Source organism: Helianthus annuus, chromosome 9, assembly GCF_002127325.2.
Source record: "Helianthus annuus cultivar XRQ/B chromosome 9, HanXRQr2.0-SUNRISE, whole genome shotgun sequence".
Lineage (NCBI taxonomy): Eukaryota > Viridiplantae > Streptophyta > Magnoliopsida > Asterales > Asteraceae > Helianthus > Helianthus annuus.
Window position 1 is genome coordinate 152,289,089 of NC_035441.2, and position 9,244 is coordinate 152,298,332.

The 9,244-nt window shown below is 33.1% G+C and overlaps 1 pseudogene; it reads right to left on the minus strand.

Moving 5' to 3' along the window:
* Positions 1-330: 330 nt before the first annotated feature.
* On the minus strand, positions 331-7,672 carry LOC110879197 (annotated as a pseudogene).
* Between the last annotated feature and the right edge of the window lie 1,572 nt (positions 7,673-9,244).

Below are 9,244 nucleotides of genomic sequence, written 5' to 3' on the forward strand. Positions count from 1 at the left end.
ACTCAATAGTTCACGCGTCAATTATATAACGCGTTAATTGTTTCACGTGTGAAGAATTTGAGGGAAATTGTTGGGTTGTGAGGGAAATTGTTCGGTGTGGTGAGTGATGGGCATTTCCACTACCATCACTAGTGATGGAATAATGGTTGATGACATAGCAGAACTTGATTGGAAGTTGTGAGTGAGTGATGAGTGATGACCAACCCTACCCCCTTATAAGTCTCATTTACTAAAAAAAGGCAAAGGGTATTAACTTAATACAAGTACTTAATATGATGGAAATAAATACACTGAAAAGGTATATATTTAATATGATGGAAATAAATACACTGAAAAGGTATATATATGTTTTCTTTCTTTAGATTATTTCACTTTAAATAAGATAATAGAAGAAGAAGAAACGTATGAGATTCAAGGTATAACCATCAACTAAAAAATAAGTAAAACAATAATTAGACCAGCCACTAGGTAAAATATAATATGATCAATAACTTAACAAATTGAACCCACCCCAAAAGTCTCTAACCGAAAAAAGACGCCTTCTCCGGCAGGTTTCCGGCATGACGTAGCCCTAAAGTGAGTGACACATCTCCAGAGGTGGTCCCAAATCTTATGAGTGTTGACCCAATGTCAGCTGCAGCATCGTCTCCTGTAGTGGTCCTGTATTCAGCGCCAAGCATGCTGCTACGTCTGCATGTGTCACCATCATAGGGTGGTGGTGCCACGGTGGTCACGCCGCCGGTTGTGTTTGAGATAGGTGAATAGGAGTAGGACATAGTAGTAGCTTGGTTTTCTGCGAAACAATATTGTGTATTGATTGCAAGGAGTGAAGGGTCATTTTCAGAGTCATTGATGATGTTTGATCTACTTGCATTTGCATGTGTTTCTGTTGTGGTGGTGGTGGTGGTGGTAAATGTTTGAGGTGGAGGAGGATGCATGGAAGTTTGTGTTGTGGCATGAGGGTGGCTACTGTTTACCTTGTTTTGATAGTTCATGTTCTCTTTGTCTTGTTGTTGTTCATCTTCTTCATCATCATCATCATTGTCATTATTATTATTACCTTGATGTTCATCTTGGTTATGAGTTTCAGCTTCTTCTTTGCTCTCCTGTTGGTACATTTCTTCCACCATGGGTTTCCACAACCTGACCCTTGCATTTATGAACCAATTTGACACCTGCAAAACATACACACGTACATATCTGCCATTATCAAACCATCCAATCCAATCATGCTAATACTCAATTTATACATGGAAACAATGCAACATGTGAAATGCTTTATTCTATATTCAAGTCAAATTATTGTATTTTCCTTAATTAACATGCTAAATATATAGAATTCAGGGTTTTTCTATACCCAATTTATTTTTTTAACTACCAACAAAAGCCTAATCACCTGAATAATACTCACTATATACACTTAAATATACTTATTTGTGGAAACAATGCAAAAGTGAAATACTTTATTCTATATTCAAATCAAATTATTATATTTTTCTTAATTAATTAACATGCTAAAGATATAGAATTCATAAATTTTCTTATATTTATCAACTTTGATCAATTTATGATTCACCTTTTTTCTTTTACAAATCAGACACCAAGTCTAAAGTTAAAAAACCGGAACAATAACAGCAACCATTATCCGCAAGAATCAGGCACCGATACTGAATTTTGAAAATCCGAACAAAATTCAAATGCAGCGAGAAGACTCTAATAAATATATACTCGAATATATATTTAGAGACAAAAATATATTGCTAATGGTGGGTTCCTAAGACTATGTGGTGTGGGGGTCATGGATTGGAACATTGTTTTCACATAGGACCATTAATTAAATGGTATACCACCCCCCTCCTTGATTGATTATGGTTCCCATGGATTAAACCACGATTGCCATGACCCTCCCATTTGAAAATTTTCAGACAAAAGTAAATTAAAAAAAGAAAGGGGATAGTACGTGGTTTGGGTCATGACCACACTCTTAGGGTAATGGTTTTAAATGATGAATTTGGATGACATGGTGCCTATGTGAAGGATAATGGTAGTCATGACCACACCCCATAGTCTAAGTGAATCATCTTGGTTCCAAGTTAGTAGGAATTGATTGACATTTTCATCCTTAAAAAATGCATTTAATCATTGTCTTTTAATCTTTTATCTTTTTCACATCCTGTCAATCTTTAGAATGAACAGTAATTTAGTACTTGATTTAAGGTGTTCTTTATATATGAATCCTAAATCAGTAATAGTACTTAGTTTGCATGCATGTAACAACTTTTACTGTGAATGTGAAATGAAAATTACTGAATATGAAAGTAGCTTTTATAAACTGGAGAGATGATCAAAAGGGGAGGACATATGGTATCGTAGTATTTCATCATGATTATAAAAGCTGTACACAATGAATGGGACCAGCTTTGTGCTGGACTGTCATTTTGTTCTGCCTTCTGATAAAGTCAAGGGTACTTCTCTTTAGCTGTGTGGTGTATACTATTCATGTTAGCAGTCCTCTGCATGTTTTTTTAGGTTTTATTGCAGTGCACCAATCTTTATTTCATTCATTGCAAAATCAATTTAATACTTGCTTTATCTCTTCAATAAGATAGATTTTTACTACACTAAAATAAATATATTTATTACCCAAAAAATTGAATATATATAAACAAATGTAAATAGACTGTTGTATAAAACACCAGAAAATACGAATCAATTGAACTATTTTTTTTTTAATTCGAGCCAACAGGGCTCTGATACCAATTGTTGTATAAAGCACCAGAAAATACGAATCACTTGTAATTTGTTCTTTCTTTCTTTGTAATTTTTGTTTTGTATCAGTCCTAATAAGAATCCCATCGTTTGAGTGTTCAATTGATTTGTATTTTCTAGTGTTTTATACATCATAGACAAATATGTAATTTTGACAAAGCTTTCAAGGAAAGGAAATATTGTCTCTTTCAAAAACATTTATAAAAAAAAAGTGATGGGTTTTGCATGAAACAGACATATGAGTAGGAGACCCTGCCTGAAAGCAACCCAAATTGAAGTTAACTGGTCCATAGCTTAATGCATGTGCCTTCATGTCATGTGTTAAGAATTAAAACCGGATGTAATATTGATAACGAGTCATCCAGTTTTGCTTGTTATTTAAGGTTGATATTAAACAAACCTAGCTATCCAACTACAACCTTAATGGCATAATGCTTAATAAAAAATTAATTACCAAAATGTGGGTGGTATGTCACATTCCAATGCCTGTCGGTGTAAATTAATACTATGATTAGATGCATGATAATGATAATGGTGAAAACAAACATTAAATATTTTTTAAGTTAACTTAATAAGACCAATATATATATATATACACACACAGGAGTTAATTGTACTGTATATATGACACTGATGGAAAATAAATTAAAATACTATGATTAGATGCATGATAATGATAATGGTGAAAACAAACATTAAATATTTTTTAAGTTAACTTAATAAGACCAAAATATATATACACACACAGGAGTTAATTGTACTGTATAGTATATATGACACTGATGGAAATGAATTAAAATAATAAATGAAGGTGAGGGTGTTGTATGGTAGCAAAGAAAGATGACAAAGAGAAAATGATTATAGATAAAGAAAGCAGACCTACAACTGCTTCTGTATATCATGTACACATGCAGATTTATTTATTGCATCTTCTCTGTGTTCAGGTGGGGTAAATTAGACTATTAGAGCATGTTTCATCTACACTATTCTAGTAAAACTTCCACAAAATTGTAAGCATTTGTTTACAAAATCAATGAAATTTTAAAAATGATGGAAAACAGTACTCATGAGTCAGTTAAATCTCATACTTTTTCATTAATTGTGTTATATATTATCTTTTCCTTCGTTTTCATATGATCATTGTTGAGGTTTGTTTGATGAAAATGAAAGCTCAACACAATATACGCAAATATGACTGTATATAATTATTATATTATATATGGATATATTTTAGTATATATGCATGAGAGAGAGAGAGTACAAATGAACCTGGTTCCTAGAGAGGCCAGTCTGTCGAGCCAACAAGTGTTTATCAGCATCGCTTGGATACCTGAGAACGACTTTATCCAATTAAACGACAGTAGATGATGCATCATCCCCACATTAAAAGTGAATGCATTTCATGTACTAGATCTATTTAACCTAATTAAGTACACAAATAACATTTTTTTATTGATTACTGATTGACCTCTTTTCTTTTGCTTTATAGATTATAGTGAGACAATTTTGTACAATCTCTTGCTAGATTTCTCTCTCATTAAATTCTGTGATCATGCATTTATCATCTGTCAGGAATTCTAGCACAAAATTGTTTTATTTACCACATACTATTACTATTACTTATTTTAATAAAGTTTAATATAAGTGTTTGTCATTATCTTGATGTAAAGTTTAGTAAAAGAAACCTTCAAATCTGACCATCAAATCAATTATAACGACTCATTCTTTCTTGCAGCAGTTTCCCACTTTGCTCTCTTCCAAAAACTTTTAGGCCCCATCATTAACGTACGTGTATTGAAAATTGGTGTTTTTGCTAAGTGAAAGGTGTCAATGATATAACAGGTTTTAAGAAAGATAAATTAGTAAGACATATTACTAAAGACCCACTTTTTCAGCTTTATCGTTGGAGAGACAAGAAGAGGCTGCAACCACATATACTCATGCTTTTTCTATCTTTTTTTCTTTAATCGTTCTCAATCATAAAAGCTTACCCAACAAACACACACACACATAAATCCCTAGCACTGTTTAAAGCAACCTCTTATCTATGACTTCTTCACTAATTTTATAATTCCCACCATCAGAAATTCTTTTTCTTGTTATAAAGATTCATAAAGCTTGAGATTTTATATATAACCAAGATTCAACTTGAAATGCATGATTAACTTAAAAATTCTTTTTCTTCTTATAAAGATTCATGAAGCATGAGTTTTTATAACCAAGATTTAGCTTCAAATGCATAATTAACTTGAAATAAGAAAGAAATGCATAATTAACTTGAAATTCTTTTTCTTGTATAAAGATTCATAAAGCCTGAATTTTTATAATTAACCAAGATTCATTCAACTTGAAATGCATAATTAACTTAACATAAGGAAACTTACGGGTGTAGAAAGTGCTCGAAAAGCCACGCTCTCAAAATATTAACCGAACGTTCAGGCAAACCTCTTTGAGGTCTCCAAGCTTCGGGTTCCATCATCCCCATTTGATGGAATGCCCTTTGTTGTCTTAGGCTTTGCTCTAACAATTTAAGCCTTGGTGTCTCTCCTTTAGTCACTCCAGAAGTACCCACATCTTTCTCGCCCAATAACTCACAACTATGCTTTAATTGAGCTGCAATTGCATCCTTTAAACATCGAAAATGACGAGACATAGCTTTTTGTGCTAGCGCCGTGTATGGAACAGCCGCACCAAATCCCAATACCAAGTCGAATGAATTCACCACCATTTGCATTTGTTCACAGTAGTGATTGTATCTCCGATCCACCTGGTTTTCATTTTAAATGTTAGTTTACTAATTAAAACATATATTATGATGCTTCTAACAAGTAACATATTTACAAACTTTTCCCAACAGAAAGAAATTTATTTTTGTCTTGTATATAAAATTATACTGTTCATCTATTCCTATAATTGATTAGATAGAAACAGTTGGATCAGTACAATCGTTGAAGTACATAATCAATAGCAACAGTTATACATCTTATACACAAGTACACAAGTAATTAACTATTGATGATATGATATTAATAGTGTACTAAATAAATAAAGACATTGGAATAAATCAATCATAGTATACGTCAACATATTGTAAGGGTGATGAAAGACTTCCATTTTAAAATCTTAATGTTTTTTCTTGGAAAAACAAGAACTAATTAGACTGGTTATTCATGTTTGAATATTAGAAGAAATATTTCCATAATTACATGTCAAGATTGTTATCAAATTAATATGAAATGTACCCCTAGAAGAGTGGTAGACATTAGATAACCACATGATAACAAAAGTTCAAGAAAATTGAGTTTATGCTGGAAGATGGGAACCCTATTTACCACATACCACCGGAATCTTTTTGGGCTCTGGTGACTTTAACATATTTGTTCAGTTATTGATTCCAAGAACTATCTTTAGAGAGAGAGAGAGAGAGATTGACTTGCCTCATCAAGCATGGATAATAATCTGCTTTTTCTTCTTTGATGTTCAATTCTTTCTGTAGAGGACAAAGAAGGGGGATCTTTAGATGAAGCAGAAGATGCACCACCACCACCGCCTCCACCGCTGCTGCTACTCGGATTCTGATTCGGGTTGTGTTTTGATCCGGACTTGTTTACTTTAAATTGACCTCTTCCAACGCTACAAAACTCTTCGAGCAATTCTTGAGCTGCCTTAACATATCTAGAAGTCCTTAAAGCTTTCACTACTCCTAAAGAAGATGATCCATACCCGACATGAGTACTCGGATGGTGGACTGGACCCGAAACCCCCCCTCCTCCTTGCAATTGCATATTTCGATACGGATCGCTTCCACCACTACCTCCTCCTTGATTGAAATAATACAAAGCAGCCGCTGGATTGTCACCAATTCTCAACTCCTCAACTTTAGCTGCATCCAAGTGTTGCAAACTAGAAGATAAAGATAAAGAAAGCCCATGACTATCACCACCACCATCATGGGTTGTACCACCGGGAGGTATCCATGCGAATTGTGTTGATGGACCGAATTGCCCTTGTCCGGAACCACTACCGAAGCTTTGTTGATGGTGAAGAGCAGGACTCGAAGACTGGACAGTATTCGGTAACAACATGTGAAGTGTTGATGAAGAAGTTGAAGAAGATTGTGAGAAAGGAGATTCTTGTGGTGGGTTCATCACAAAAAGTTGCATGGCTTGAGCACTGTTACCGTACCAATCTCGACCACGCTGATTACGGGCCTGTTGTTGGTAGTTCATTTGATTTTGTAACAATTCGGTAGCTGGGACTGCTGTCGGAAAATTAAACATTTCCGATAGCGTCCCAGCTCCGTAGACAGAGGGAATCCCACTGGTTCCCTCGTCTTCTAATCTCAAGATTTGTTGTTGTTGATCTTGAGATGGTCTTTCAAACCCATGTGAGAAATTGAAGATATAATCTTGTGACATAGAATTCAAGGAAGGGTTTTTGCTTTTCGTGTGCTGTGGTTGCTGATCTTGAAATCTTAATACTACCATATCATACTGTTATCTTCATGATCTATATACACACAAACATAGATCGGTTTGTGAGATACAAGATTATTAAGGTTTGTGAAAGTTAAAGACAAAAAGCTAGGGGTGAAAAGAGAAAGAAACGTACGAGTGTTATGTGGAATTAACAAAAGGAATAAACCAGAAACTGGTGATTTTTTTTTTAGAAAATGCAAAGATTAATCTCTATGAGGGAGCTGAGTGAAAAAGAGATATCGGTTGTGGTAGTTCTTGAATTCTTGAAACTGTGGCTGTCGTTTTTCCTTCTTTCTCTTTCTATGTTTCTTCCCTTTTCTTTCTCTTTTACAGTACTGAGTGTTGTATTCTGCAATCGCCTTAGAGAGAGAGAGAGAGACTGCGTGAGAGAGAGAAAGAGACTTTGTGTATATTAATATGTGTGTGTATCAATTAAATATCTATCTATTATATAGGTAGAGGATCCTGTAAAAAGTGCTCAAAGTGTAAGAAGTGTGAGAAGTGTATTATAACACTATATATAATACTATATAACACCATATAAACACCGTATAACAATATGTAACACCATATAATACCATATAACACTATGTAACAATATATATCATTATATAACAAATATAACACTATAGGTTGTCTGATAGCATGTCTATGATAGATGTATAGTGTTATATTTGTTATATAATGATATATAGTGTTACATAGTGTTATATGGTATTCTATGGTGTTACATATTGTTATACGGTGTTTATATGGTGTTATATAGTATTATATATAGTGTTATAATACACTTCTCACACTTCTTACACTTTGAGCACTTTTTACAGGATCCTTACCCCTATTATATATACACATGTAATAATATAATTATATACATGTAAATACGTCCGCCATGAATAATTTGTGAACCTCACGTGTTCCCTCCCTCCAAAAAAAATTATAGCAATTTCTTCTGCTCGTTGATTGTAGTTAATGAAACTATTTTCCACTCTTTTATTACCAACTAGTTTAAATTACAATATGTTACACGCATCGTATAAAAAAATATTTATTATAATTAAAATTATATTCTATAATCTTAAAGTACGATGGCTATGGGCCATGCAATATCACATGTACATAAGTGATGCGCCTGTCGAGTTAGTTTTTGACGAAAATGTCTTTACGGAGCTGCGTGATAAAGACATGCATTTCCACCTTCAGTATGATCTTGTGAAAGATCTACCCTACCTCAAGAAATCAAGATTCGGAATAGTTTATTTATGATTTTATTATTTTTATATATAACAAACGACATATATTAACTTGTTAAGTAAACATGTAATTGGATTTAAGGTTTAAAAGAAAAAAAGATTGAAAGGAAACAAATTAGTAATTTAGGAAACTCAAACTTGATTAAGAGAATAGATGGTCTAAGCATGTAAAAGTGGAACATGTAATTGAATTTAAGGTTTAAAAGAAAAAAAATGAAAGGAAACAGATTACTAATTTAGGAAATTCAAATTTGACTGAGAGAATAGATGATACAAGATTAAATAGAAGGGGAGAGAAAAAATCTTGAACACCCTTGTTTTCTTTATCGCTCAATGTCAGACAATGCCTCATAATACATTACCACGTGGCAGTTAGATCTTTAAGAGAAAGCCATGTGACCTAAGATGGTTTTGATTTGTTATAAATTATAGATTATAGATCAACAATCAACCCGTGTAAAGATTAACAAGTTCAACATAATGCAATATTCATCAAGTGTAATATATATCAAGTGCGATATTCACCAAGTGTGTAACACACTGCCATATTCAAAGGTGAAAGATTAAAGCTACAACAATTTGATAAAAACTAAAAGAAACAAAGATCAAAATGAAAGAACATCTTCAAAAACCAAAGTTTCAAAAGATTAATTAAGAATTAGAGAGAAAATTAGTTAATCGAAGGTAAAATACAACAAATCAGTTTTCCTATAAAAATTATTAAACAAAAGTCTCAACTAAACT